At 54.2% G+C, this 13,866-nt stretch overlaps 1 long non-coding RNA gene across 1 annotated transcript in view; it reads right to left on the bottom strand.

The window, feature by feature from the left end:
* Positions 1–2,275: 2,275 nt before the first annotated feature.
* The window catches only part of LOC118163507, a 279,405-nt gene continuing 267,814 nt past the window's right edge, over positions 2,276–13,866 (bottom strand). Inside the window, exons 5-6 of the long non-coding RNA XR_004749086.1 lie at positions 3,302–3,362; positions 2,276–3,061 (exon numbers count right to left, since the gene is read on the bottom strand). This is a non-coding gene — a long non-coding RNA (uncharacterized LOC118163507). The remainder of the gene's footprint in view (positions 3,062–3,301; positions 3,363–13,866) is intronic.

Genomic DNA, 13,866 nt, shown 5'->3' with positions numbered 1-13,866 from the left:
GCGGTGACCCCGCGCCGGGACCGACACCGGGACCCGGTCCTAGTCCTGATCCCCATCCCGGTCCCGATCCGGATCCTGGACCCGGTCCTGATCCCGGTCCCAGTCCTGGTCCTGAGCCCGGTACCGGACCCGGTCCTTAACCGGTCACGGCACCGGACCCGCTCCCCGCCACCGGGGCTCCCTCCGGCCCCGGTGCAGCCCCAATCCCTCCCCGTACCTGCGGGCACCGGGAGCTGCTCCCCGCATTCCCCCGTACCCCTCCGTACCTCCCCGTTCTCCTCCGTACACCCTCCCGTACCTCTCCGTAGCCCCCCGTACCCTCCCGTAGCCCCGTCCCGGTCGCCTCCCACCTCGGGGGAAAGCCGAACCGAGCCCTCCAGCCCGCTCCCGGCCCCCGTTACGCCGGCACCGGCCCTTTAACGGCGGGCGGCGGAACGCAGACCGGGCAGGTAAGCGCGCTCCCCCCCCCCCAATCACGCCATCCCCCCCCTTCCGCCGGGCATCCCGGTGCCGTGCCAGCCCTTCTCCTTCCACCCCATAAAATTAAAAATAATAATAATAAAAATAAAAAAAATCAATACAAATGTTTTTAAGAAGGGAAAATCCCTCCTAATCCCGAGGCAGGCCTGCCCGCGGTGCATCCCGCCCGCCGGAGCCCCGCACACATTTACGGCGCGATTAGGGCCGCGCGAAACTGTTTGCCCAGCGCCCGCTCCGGATAAGGCTTTTACAATTAGCAAACACGCAATTAGCGAACACGCAATTAGCAAACACCTCTCACCGGCGGCGCTCGCCGAGGGACGGGCGCTGCGCCCGCCGCCGGCCCCCGCTGCCCCCTCGGGCGCCGCCGCTTTTTGGGGCCGGGGTTTAATTTTGGGGGGTTTTATTTATTTATTTATTTATTTATTTATTTATTTATTTATTTTGGAGGGGCCGAACTCGGAGCCGGCGGCTTGTGGAGCCCGCTGCCGTCGTACTGAAGAAAGTAATGTTAAAAAAAAAAAGGGAAAGGGGGAAAAAAATCAGAGGGGAGGGGATAAAGCAAGAAGTGGGGGTCCCATGCGCCCCCCCCCGGGTTGTGGCCGGGCTGAGGCAGGCCTTTGGCAGCGGGGTCCCCCTGGTTCAGCCCCAAAAAGCCGCCTCGGGAGCAGGGGAGCCTCCTGCGCGAGGTGGGATCTGTGTCCCTTTGCTTATCGGGTAATAAATGAGGCTTTTAATCGGGCTGAATTTCCCAGCTTCGGGAAAGAATTAGTCATACCTAGGAACAATAAAAGACGGGGTTTCTAGCCGGCTTCCCTGCTCCGCTGCTGCCTTCCTAGAAGGGATTTGCGGCGAGGGGCGGAAAGGAGCATCCGAGGGGGCTCCTTCCCCATTAATATTGAAATTTGTAAACCCGAAATAAGCAGGAGCAAACAAACGGGAAAGGCTTCGGGAGGCGGCGGGGAGCTCAGGGCGGAATGCCGCGGATCAGGGGGAGAGAGCCGTGCCGAGATACCCCAAAAGGCAGCGCCCGAAGAAACGGCAGGGGAAAAAATCCCTGTTTAAAGAGCTATTGAAGGCCGGACCCGAGGGAGGGGGGAATAAAAGGGGGGGCAGCATTAGGGCGCTAACCCTGCGGCGTCCCCGCACTTCTGGGGTTTGTGCGGCGAACAAAGGGCGGCCCGGCCCGGCTCGGCCCCGATCCCGGTCCCGATCCCAGCCCCGTTCCCGGCCCCGTTCCCGGCCCCGTTCCCGGCCCCGGCATCACCGAGCCCGGCCCCTGCTTGCTCTCCGGCGGCGGGGGCCTTTTCTTAATTAAACGGAGGGCTCGAATAAAAGATTCCCAATAAAATTTACGCCCGTCTTAAAACTTTCTAAACGCCGCTATAAAATCCTTTTCATAAAATTAACTGGGAAATGAGTTACCGGCCCGGGCTGCTCTCAGCCCGGCTCCGCCCGGGGCCAGCCGAGCACGATCGTGGCCTCCCCGAGAACCGAGCTGCGAGGCCGGCTTCGCCCCCGCCGTGCCACCGGGGCCGTGCGGAGCCGAGCCGAGCCGTGCCCGGCTCCGCGCCCCGCGCCAGCTCCCACGGCCCCGGAGCAAGCCCCGGGAGCGGCACCGCTTTTAGGGCGGTTTCCTTCGGGTTTATAATTTCTTAATTCTGGGGGAGCGCACCGCCTAGCCTAGTCAGAGCACGAGGCGCCCCGAAGTTCATTAGTTCTAATTAATGAGGTGGAGGGGGAGCGCTGCCCCGTGCTCCCCCCGGATGCCCTGCGCCCCTGCCCGTGCCGAGCCCTCTCCGCGCCACTCGTTGAATAATAATAATAAATAATTAAAAAAAAAAAAAAAAAAAAAAAACAAAGGCACCGAAACGTTGGGTGAAACTCTGGCTGCTTAATTAAAAAATCAAATCAAATAAATAAATCCGCTCGGCTGCTTTGCATTTGAAGGATTGAGTGTGCCGTCTACTGGGCGCTGCAAAAAGTGCAGCCGGGGCTGCGCTAAACCCGCTGCGGGCTGCCCGGGGGGGGAGCGGGACGAGGGGCTGAGCACTTTGGGGGGAGGGTTAAAAAAATAAATAATAAGGAAAAAGGGGGTAGATAGCGCACCCGCCTTTAAAATGCCCTCCTGAGCATCTGTCCGTGCGGAAATAGCCGCAGCGGCCCGCTTGGTGCAGGGGGCCCGGGGTGCGGGGGGGGCTGGGGGGGTCCCGGCAGCCTCGAACGGAGCCCGGCCGGGAGCATCGGGCAGGGGTGGGCGGGGGGGACACATCGCCCCGGCCTTGAGCGGCGGCGGACATGCTGGAAATAAAAGTTCGGGGCGAGGTGTAAAAAAAGTGTGTGCTTTTCTTTTTTTTTCCCCCTTTTTTCATTCTTTCTTTTCCCTTTCTTTCTCTTTCCTTTCCTTCTTTTCATTTATTTCTTTTCCTTTCTTTCTTTTCATTTCTTTTATATATTCTTTTTTTTTTTTTTTTCCTTTTCTTTTTCTTTCCAAGAAGTTTGCCGGGTGGTAGGAGCCGCTCTGCAAAGCCTTGCTCGCCTTTGCAGGGTGCCGGCAGCCCGTGCGCCTTCGGACAAAAAGCTGGCCCCCTCCGACAGCCCGAGGGAGCTGTGAAAGCCCAGAGCTCCGCTCCCCTCTGGGGAAACCCCGGCGACCCCCCAGAAACCCGAGGCACCCCCGCAGAGGGGCTCGCAGCCCGGCCAGCCGCGGGGGGAGCGCAGCCCCTGCTGCTCAGTGCAGAGCCAGCGCTGCGGCTCCCTCCCTTCGGAGCCACTTGGGAAAGTTCAACAGAGGGTGACATTAGCCTAAAATATTCGATACCTTTTCCCGGAGACTTTCCCCGCTCCTGCTGCGCTAAAGTCCAGCTCCGAGTTCGCGCCTGCTGCCTCCGGAGGAAAAATTAAAATAATAATAATAATAAAATAAAAACCCAATAAAACCCAGCGACCTGGCTGATTTCTGCCAGCCAGGACCACGGGTGCTTCCCCCCGAGCAGACAAAGCAGCGAGGAAACGCCGCCGTGCCCCCGGTGCAAGCAGCCCAACGAAGCACGTTCCCCTCTAACCGGGTGGCAAAGCACAAGCCCGGGGTGCAGCGTGCCGGGAGCCGGACTCAACCCCCGCCCGATTTCGGGCTGGAAACGGCGAGACGGGACCTTGGGGCGCCCCGGCGAGACGCAGCACGGCGGAGCCGTGCCGGAGCCCGGCCACTTGCTGCTTTTTACCGACCAACTCCTGCTGGGCACCGCTCCCTCCCCGCTACCTGCCGCGACCCCGCCAGCACCGGGGCGAGCCGGGGCAGAAATCACGCACACGCTGGAAATAATAAATTAAAAAATAGTAAAAATCGAGCCCCGGAATGGTAACAGAGAAGGGAAGCGCTCTGCCGGCCGGCAGCCGGCTGCACGGCCGCAGCTCCGGTGTCACCCGCTCCCAGTCCCACTCCCGGTGTCACTCCCGGTTCCATTCCCGGACCCGATCCCGGTCCCAGCCCCACGTTTTGCCCCCCGTTACCCCCCCCAGAAATCACGATCCGCCGCGGCCGCGCTGCTCTCCGCACCCCTGGGCGCGTTATCACCGCCCGGTGCGTTAATTGCCTATTGACTTTGCTAAACGGAGCCGCGGAGCTGTTTGAACACCCAGCCTTCCCCCCGTAAACGATTCTCCCGGCAAGGAATTAAAAAACAAAAATAACAAAAATAATAAAAAAGCTGCGGAATGGCTTAAACTTGCTCTTGCTCCTCTGTTTTCCAACGGCTCGCACCGGTACCGGCGCACAGCGCTCGTCTCGAAGCGCTTTGCATCCGACTTTGTGCGCCAGTGCGGGCAAAGGCAGCGCTAACGGGGGGCAAAAAGAGCGCAGATGAGGGGAAAAAGAGTGCAAGTGGGGGTAAAAAGAGCGCAGATTGCGGCAGCGGGTGGCGGCCGTGTGGGGGACTCCCCCCGCTGTGGTCTCGCAGGTCAGCGCCCGCACACACCTGGCTCTGCACCTCTGCACTGCCCTGGGGAATCTGTGGCCAGCGAGGACGCCCGTGAGAAAAGCCTGCGTGGGTATGTGCATGAAGGTCTGTTTTAAGGACAATTTAGGGAAAATCCCTCCTCATTAATCAGTTTTTAGCCCCCTGCTTTGCAGGAGAGGCATCCAAACTCATGTGGCCCCTCTCCCCGCGGTACAAGCAGTGGCAGGCAAGCCACCCCGTCCCCAAAATCATCAGGCTGGGGTTTGTCCCCCGGGACAGGAGCGCTTGCCCATGGGGCCCCCTCTTTGCCGTCCCCTCTCCATCCTCCTCACTCGCTGGATGGAGCAGAGGCAGCTGCCGTCACCCTTGAGCCTTGCAGGGGAAGGCGGCCTCCTCCTGCACTGAGGCCGGCTTCCCAAGGCAGCAGCTGCGAGAGGCGGGCAGGGAGGGGGGAAAAAATTAAAAGAAGTGAGGGAGAGAAGAAGGGGGGTCGGGGAAGGGAGGCGGTGAAAGCTGCACTTTCCTCCGAGCGGAGAGAGAGCGTCCCCTCGGAGGGGCCCCAGCCCCAGGAGCTGCCTCCCGAGACCTGGGCCTCCCACACAGCAGCGGTTCCTCTGGCTGGGCCCCTGCTGCTCCACACCACCTCTGCCCGCGTGGGGACAGCGAGGTGAGTGGGGACAGTGACATGGGGATGGCGAGACCTATGGGAACCACACCAGGCCCACGGGCTGGCTTCCGAATGGGGAGCTCCAAGGGTCGAGGGATTTGGAGCATCCCGCGTGAGGACGTGATGCCAACGGTCAGTTTCTAGGACTTTTTTAGAGAGCTCGGTAAAAGACCTGCAGCCGGGGATGCCAAAGGGAAATACGAGTCAGGAGAACCTGTCAAGGTGAGTGCATTGAGAGTGCTTGCTTCCAGATCACCCCACTGGGCACTTTTTGTACCTCCAGCACCTTGGCTTCAGTTAAACTGCTCTAATTGCACTCTAAATACAATGCTCTCCCGCTGTTATCCCCAAATAAGTCATGGGAACAAGACAAGGACTCACACCGGCACTCCAATGTCCCAAACTCTGCAAAGGGAGCATTTCTTATGCAGAACCAGAAAAACAGCTCCTGGAGCAACCAGCTCAGCTCACCCCACCTGCAACACCATGTCCATGCATTTAGTACTTTGTGCATTTAGTATTTTGGCTAAGACGGCTTTCAGCATGCTTTGAAGGGGGACTAGCCCGAAATTCATCCTTTCAGTTCAAATTTCCAAAGATATTTTGGTTCTTCTCTCCAGGTGGCAGGGACCGCGGTCCACCCTTAGAGAAAATTTGGCACCTAATTCCTGCCAGAGGTCTAAACCTTCCCGAACAAGCATGGGCAGCAAGCCTTGCTTCAGGAGCTGCCTACAAACACAAGGCTCATTGACAGTCAGTAGGATTAAGCGCCTAAACCACCTTTTGAAAAGGGACGTACCTTTCTGAAGGTACACAGACCTCGTTGCACGTGTAGACATGACCAAAGTCACTCCAAGCCTCTCAGCTGGGGAGCCAATAAAAGTACGTCAGTGGGTTCTACCCACCCAACAGCTCCTCAGGGGATTTGGGGGATGCTGAATCCTTTGCCCCAGTGAAAAAGAGGAGGTTTTCAAGGGACTCAACCAAGTGGCTACGCGGAGGCACACGGCGAGATGTTGCCTCTCAGGCCTCTGCTTGAGGACTAGCTGTTCCCACCCCTGTCTTCATTAACTCCTAAAAAGCATCCCTGGACCTTGCCCAGACCTATCCCCCCCAGAATATCTTGCTTTAAACCATTTTCCCATACTATCTTAGATCATATTTCTCCTTTTACGTTTCCAAGCTGAAGTTTGGTACAGTTTATTACAGTCATCGGCACTGCTGATTATTTGTATCCCTATTACATCCCTGTCCCTGCTAGTATTGGAAACGCTTCTTACTTTGGGACTCTCTTCAGATTTCATTCCCATGCTGCTCACCCCATTTTTCCACCGAGCCCAACCCGCCTTGCCTTAATTCTTGCCAAAATTTTGTTCCTGTCCCTTCACTGTACATCAGGGCCAGGCTTTTCCTTCACCCTTTTCCATGCATGCTGTGCCTCTCTCCTGATGAAGAGACCCTCACTGGGTTTCAGCTCCGCTGTTGTTGCCATTAGTGTTACATTTCTAGTTATTCTTGCCTCTTCCCAAAGCCTTTGAAGTTGTGTAGAGACAATTTGATTCATTAGTACACTCAGCCTCGCAGTAACCCTAGCTTCTGCTTTATTTTCTGTATTGGAAGCACATGTCGGAGCCTCTACGTGAGGGGAAAGCTCCGCTGCCTGCCTTCTCTACATGGGTCAAACTCTGCTTAAAAATCCTTGCCTTGCTGAACTCAAGTGGCGGGTGGCTTTCTCCTGCTGTGCTGCATGTCCCTGGGGCACCTCCCTTTGCCTGGTGGGGCTGGGAGGCAGCGTACAATCCCCTTCTTTTGGCAGTCGGGATCTGGGCCAGGCTCCTCCAAGAAGGACCACGAGCAGCCCGCTCGCCTCCTTGCTCAGGAGGCTCCTCCCAAGCCCCATCTCAACAAGGCAGGGTGAGCACCACGGATGTAAAATGTGGCAATGTGGCTCCACGTGTGTTCCTTCCCAGGCTGTCCCAGGCTGGGCTTTGTTTCCATCCCCTAGCTTCCCTGCTCCGAGCTCCACAAAGCTCCTCGGTCTTCACCGTCTTTGCTGGCTCCTTTACTGCCCAGGGTGCTTGTGTGATCCTGAGCTCCTGCAGACATGACACAAGACTGTCACCAACAGCCAGGGACTCTCAGAGGAGCTTTACCTCACAAGTGCTTTCCAAAATTGGTGTTGAAAGGAAGAGGCCTCCTAAGAAAACTCTGCCGCGGGACCACTTGTTGCTGCGGGTGCGTAGTTTATTCCATTCCCTCTTTCCACTTTCCAGTGCTTTTCCTACAGCTTTTCTTACCTGCCTGCCTCTTAATATAGGTTTTGTTTGGGAAGCCAAGCCCGCCTGCCTCATGTTTTCCCTTGGATCCATTCCCTGCTCCTCGCACAGGTTGCCCACTGCTCTCGGTGGCTCTTCCCTTGGCCGACGTCGCTGCCGGAGCCCCTCTCTGCCCACCTCACCTCAGCTTGCTTTGATCAAAAAGAAATCCATTTAGAAGCGTCGGCACAAACAGGCCCATGGGTTTCTAGCCAAAACCAGCTGATGTCAAAATACCCCGGCTTTCACTTTTGCTCGGTGCTTAAACTGGCTAGGACGAGGAGAGCCCAGAAGAAAAAGCACTTCGTTATGATTTATGAGCGGTTTTCTGTTTGTTTAGCCCCAATGAGTCAGTCATCAATTTAAGAAAATCAATATGAGATTGGTTTAAATCAAATTATGTGTGCGTACAGGGGCTTTACCCCCACATTTTAACAAGTTAGCTTAAAATTACACTTCAGGTGGCTTCCCTGCTTCGAAGAGCCCATTTCCAGGGACCAGACTGAGAACGGTGGTCGGCCCAGCAGGTCTGGAAGAAGGTGGTGGGAGCAGCTGGATCCCAGTGGTTCTGGAAAACTGACCAGAGCTGAGCGACCCAGCCCATGTGTCCTCCAAACCTTGGTCTCAGCGACTTTTCCAATGAGCTGAAGCAGGCGACCTGGGTTAGAAATGCTCATTTTTGCCGTGACTCTGTGGGTTCCTCCCCAAAGGCTGCCACCCGCTCCACCAAGTTTTCAAGAATTTGTAACTCTTGAGGGCCAAGTTCGGTCAAATCTTGTTGGAGGACAGGAGGAGGAGGCTGCTTGCAGCCAGGTGGCTTTGCACAACGCATCTTCTCTTCAAAACCCCAAGCTGACGACCGGGTGAGCCGGTCCAGCCTCGGTCCTCTGCTCGCCACCCATCCACAAACCTGTTTTCTCTGGCATCCCAAACGCATGCTGGCCCTGTCACACCAAGCCAGCGGTTCCTTTCTTTCCTTTCTTTCATTTTTTCCTTTCTTTCCTTCTTTCTTTCTGTCTTGCCCAATTTGCGTGGGTTTCAGCGTTGCACATTTTCCTGTTATTTTTGCTGCTGCGCTCGGAGCCCTTCGCTGCTCTGGCCCCGTGCCAAGGAGCCTTCCTCCGCCACGTTTTTAGCTTCTTACCCCCAGGAGGGGAGAGCTTGAATTTGTTTCAACGTTTTCTTCTTTTTATTTGTTTTCTTCTTTTCTGTCGAGCCCGTAATTTAGTTCTGCTGACACAAATGGTTAACCCCGTAGTGGGAATCTACTTAGAAACCCTCTCCGAAGATATCTGCTCGTATCACCGCCGCCTCTGGTTTTGACGCTCGGGTTTATTTTTTCCCCTAAGATCCCCAGAAATGACGGGCTCTAAAATACCCCTCAGAAGTGTTACAGTGCCAAAAAGAGGGCACGGGGCTTCGTAGCCTGCATAAAGGCCTGGAATATGGAGAATTTGCGTTCAGACTCAGGCGAGGCATCAGAGCATCACCTGCTCGCTTTATTTTCTCACCGAGTGGTGTCTTATTCCCGGGCTTGTTTTATGTCTGCACGGGGAGACGCAGGCAGAATTTACGTGTGCTGGTGTGCATTAACTCCTGTCCTGACCAGTGCTAATTACCGCTAATTATGTGGGACAGTGTTAATTGTCTTAGCAGCGTTACTGCTGGCCTTACACTTCTGAAAGTGCCTTTGGGTGAGGCAGCTTACTTTGAAAAGATATTTATGTGGGGAATAAATACAGAGTGGCTCATACACTGTAAATTTACACCACCGGATCGTGGGCCCTGAAGTCTCTATAACTCTGAGGTCTCTGGGCACCAAGACAGAGAAACCCTCCAGGAAGAACCACTCAATAGAAAGGGTGTCAGGATCACCCTGCGTGATCTCGGGAAAGTAATTTTGATCTGGCATTTCTCTTCTGTGAAATTGGAAAAATAATATGTCCCTCACTGTCTCAGGGGCGTCGTATTTATATTCTCTGCCTTGCCAATCATTCTCCTCGCTTTTAAAAAATATCCTCCAAACCCTAATTGTTTTTATGTGTTTGCAGTATAAGACATAAAAGACATAAACCCATCATATTTTTCTATACTGTGTTTTCCCCGTTGTGCTGTACCGCTACTGCGAGCGCCGTGTTTGCGGAGAGGATGAATGAAGACATCTTCAGCAGCGTGGCTGAGTGGCACCGCGGGGACGGGAGGTGTCATCAGGCCACGTGGCTCTTCCCTGTCCCTGCACCAGTGGGAGGCCCATGTCTGTCGGTGGGACAAGGAAAACTGCTGGTGTCCCTCCGTGTCCCCAGCCAGGGCAGCAGGCTGGTCGCTCGTTTCACCGAATTCCCTTCTCTGGACGTTTCTGGGGAGCTGGGAGATGTCTGACAGCCCTGGTTCGTGCTGGTGTCCGGGTCTCTGCAGTTCAGCTCGGTCCTTCTCCTTCCGAAGGTTGTGCAGAGGGTCCCGGCCTCAGGGCTCAGTGGTCCTGGCTCTGACGTTGCCATCTCTCCCAGCGAGAGAGGTGTGAGTTGGGAGGCTTTGCTCTTAGACCCCGTATCAGCTGGGTGCATCAAAATACCGGCCAAGGGGCTGCTGCCCACTGATCTTCAGGCAAAAATAAATAAAGGAAAAATAAAACAAAGCAGCGGAGCCAGCTCTCTCATCCCTTACGCGGGTCGGTGAGGAGTCCCAGCTCGTGCCAGCATTTCGTAGTGGCAGCTCCTGGCCTGTCGGTGCCGGCGCTGAGCTGGTGCTGGCACCGAGCGATGGACATACCCCTGGTGCCCCACTGCTCCGTGTATCTGGGGCAAGCTCCGAGCGGGGCTGTCTCTGCCCCCCGTGGTTCCCACCCTTTGTCCCTGGGTCCCTCCTGCGGTGTCACGGGCAGCTGATGACATTTGTCTGCCTCCACCACCTGGCGCCTCGGCTACCTCGGGAGCTTGTGAAGCTGGGTGTTTGTGCTCAAAGCAGAACCCCGCGATGGTCACTGCCCTGACCACTCTTTGGAAACATTCTTCTGAGGTTAGATGCGTTTCTCTCAACAATCTGTTGTCCAGTAAGCTGGAATCGGATGGCTTTTTAACTAAGTCATCTTTTATATCTGCAGACGGATGCCAAGGTTCTTGACTTTGCATAAAGCAATTATCCATCTGCTTTTTGTTTTTTAGGTGAAAGAACAGGAGTCTTGTTTGTCCGATGACAGAACCGTACAAACATCTACCAGTGCCTTCCATGGCCTGGACCTTTGGCTGTTCCCCCTGCTGGCCTCTCCTCCTACTTCTTCAAATAAGAGGCAACATTTGGCCATTGCATTCAGACTGAACTTTTGCACTCGCTTCCCTCCTTTTTCAATTCCTAAAATTTTAGGCATTAAAAATAAAAATAAAAGACTGTATTTTCCTCGTCCCCTTTTCCCTTCTCCCCTTTTCCCTACCTGCCTGGGACACTTCTTTGCAGCAGCTCCCCACAGCCCAGCACTTGCAAAGGCTCAGCCGAGGGGAACGGGACACCTTCTTCTCCCTTATCCCTCATTTTTAACTCACAATTGCACTGACTTTGGCAGCACTGCTCTGATTTATGGGGCTGTACGGGGTGGGACCGCTGTCTGTCTCTTCCTCCTCCCTGCTGGAGAGCCGGGCAGCTTCAGACAGGCTCCTCGCCTCGCGTTCATTAGCAGCAGCTGTCAGAGCAGCTCTTGCCGAAGCTCCACGTCTTTTCTAAATCATCACGGGTTTCTACTTCGTGGAGAAATAGGCAGCAGTTCCGTTTGCGTAAAACCCGCATGAATAAAAATTTAATCTAAGGCTATTGCTGCTCTAACAGCAATAATTTCTCTTCAAGACCGAATTCAAAGAATACTAAAAACTGTCTATAAATAAGGCTGCATTTAATACAGGAGAGACGTGATTTAATAGGCTTACTGGTAAAACCTTCTCTGCCACTTTCAAGTCCAAATCTAGGTCTTTCTCCTGAACAAAACTGGCTTCCCACAAGAAGAACTTGGTCCCTGGTAAACTGTGATTTTTAAGGTGAAATCATTCAACTCAAGCCTTCCTCTGCATAAGGAAGAGGAAAAATGTCTACTAAAAGGAAATATTAGTTAATCAGAGGTCATCCCTTTCATACTAGAAGCTACTAGGAGATTTAAAAGTACATTCTAATTATAATAGTTCCCTAATTATCTGCCTAACATCTCATTTTTCTGTCTAATCCCCCTTTTAATTACAGTGCTTTTTTTTTTTTGCTTTTTTTTTTTATTATTTTTTTTTGCCCATCACGCAACCGAAGCACTCGATTTTACTGAAAATAAATCCTTTTAACTGGTGATGTCAGGGAAGAAATACTGCCGCTGCCCCCTAGAACGTGCACGCTGCCGGGTAGGGAAATGCCTCGCCAGAGCTTTGGATAAAGCGCTCGGACGTTCCCTTCAGAGCCAGCCTCATTTAAAGCCTTGCAGGTTTTCTCGAGCGAGAAAAAATGCTCTAAACTGCACGTTTTTTGTTTTGTTTTGTTTTGTTTTTGTTTTGCAAAATGCCCGGCTGTGAAAGTTTTCCAGCGTGCAGCTTTGTTTTCCAGGCTGCCTTCCACCGCCGCTCGATGGGATCCCCGCCACTGGCCGATAGTGGAATAGGATTTGGCCTTTGAACCAAGGCAGCGTGTAATTTGTGGAGCGGAAGCAATATTGTATCATTTGAGCTACGTTATCTACGAGCATCTGGTCATCAAGATCTTGCCTGGCGATTACGGAGCGGAGAGGAAACGCTGTCGGGGGGTTGGAGGGGAGGGGGGGAAGGAAGCGGCGCGCGCGGGGTTCCCGTTTCCAGCCCCGCCGCTGGTTTCCTGCGCGGTCCTCGAGCAAATCACAGCTCTCCACTTCCTGAGAGCAAAAAAAGAATCGCCCTTCGGGGCTGTTGTCAGGCTTAATGGATGTTTATAAATTGCTCTAACAAAAGGTGCTATGTCAGTGAAAAGTACTCTTCCCGATGATTATTCAAATGCTCATTAAAATGCATTTTGTTCCATCCTTCCCCTCGGCTTGTGTGGGAGGAAACTGAGAGATTCAGGGCTTTGTGGGAAAGGGGGGGAGCTCGCTCCTTCCTTTGGGTGTGGGAGCGGCAAGTTTACAGAGCTAAAGACCTTTGGCATGCAGGTAGGTTTGCATCCAAGGCCCCGAGCCAGGCTGCAAGCTCCGACAGACCCGTGGCTGGCAAGCTCCCTCCAGAAAGATAAGCCACGGATTAATGGTACCTTCCCCTGCTCAAATTTGCATGTATCATTTACTTAGCCTTGCTCCTGATGGAATTAGGTATCATCCTTTATTGAAAATTATTCTTAATGTGTATTTAAGCATTAAAAATGAATGCGCATCTGCGATAAAACTTAGGGAATAATTTATAAACAGCCAACGTAACGCGAGGTATGGAGCACTCAGCTGCCCTGCCAACCTGCGCCGACATCTGTGCCACGCCAGGACGCTCCTCCCTCTGTGGATGCTCCATTACGTCTCACCGCCCCCCGAACGGCTGCTTGGCCCCAGCCTGCCCGGGTCCGCTGGCATTTCCAGGCACTGAAAGCTGAAGAAGACGTCATATATCTTCGGAGCTTCAGCTGCACCGGCCTGCAGCTTGGCATCTGCGCCGGCAGTCCAGACGCAATGTTCTTGGCCCTCTGCGGCGACCCAAACCCACGCCTGGCCTCAAGTAGCACCCACAATGGATGGGAAAGGTTTTTTTTTAATGCCAGCCGAAGAATCCAAAACGTTAATTGTGGGTAGGAAAAATACAGATTTTTCCCGCTAAGGAGTTTCTGTATGAAATGTATGGCAGCCACCAGCCCAAAGAATTTTATGATTTGGGGCAAAAAGCCACCGCAAGCAATAATTATCGTTGTTTCTTACTAGAGTGCACCAACTTGCTCCTATCAGCGTTTTTAGGCGACAGGAGGGAGCCGAATGCTTTTGTGGGGTGCAGTGTCTGTTCCCAAATGCAGTCCTTTCAGCTCCCCCTCACCGCGGTCAGGCAGTGCATTGGGACACCCCTCCACCTCCACTCGGACTCCTTCCTCCCCTGGGGGAGACCTTTCCTGTCGTGCCCTTCCTCTATAGCAGGCAAATCGTCACCACCACTGAAGGCAGCTGCCAGGCTGACTTCAGCTTCCTCTAACTCTCAGGGCCCTCGCGCCGCGGCACATTGCACAACCAGGTGGGCTGGCACTGCTCCCTTCTTGCTTGCAAGGGCTGAACCGACTCTGCAAAGCATGAAGCTGGGGTGAGTCAGGCTTCCTGAATTTCTCCCTGTGCAAGCCCAGTCGGATCCTGACCGTATCCCAGTCTCTGCTCCGTACCCATCTGCAGTGAGAGCCAGGCCTGGCATCACCCCGTGCCCTGCGCTCAGCCAGCAAACTGCCAGCTTTCAAGTCGCCCTTTGTCTTTTTTTTTCTTTAGACTTTTGCA

This window comes from Oxyura jamaicensis, chromosome 3, assembly GCF_011077185.1.
Source record: "Oxyura jamaicensis isolate SHBP4307 breed ruddy duck chromosome 3, BPBGC_Ojam_1.0, whole genome shotgun sequence".
In the NCBI taxonomy this organism is placed as follows: Eukaryota; Metazoa; Chordata; class Aves; order Anseriformes; family Anatidae; genus Oxyura; species Oxyura jamaicensis.
The sequence above is the reverse complement of the archived record's forward strand: the minus strand, read 5'-3'. Positions and strand labels throughout refer to the sequence as shown.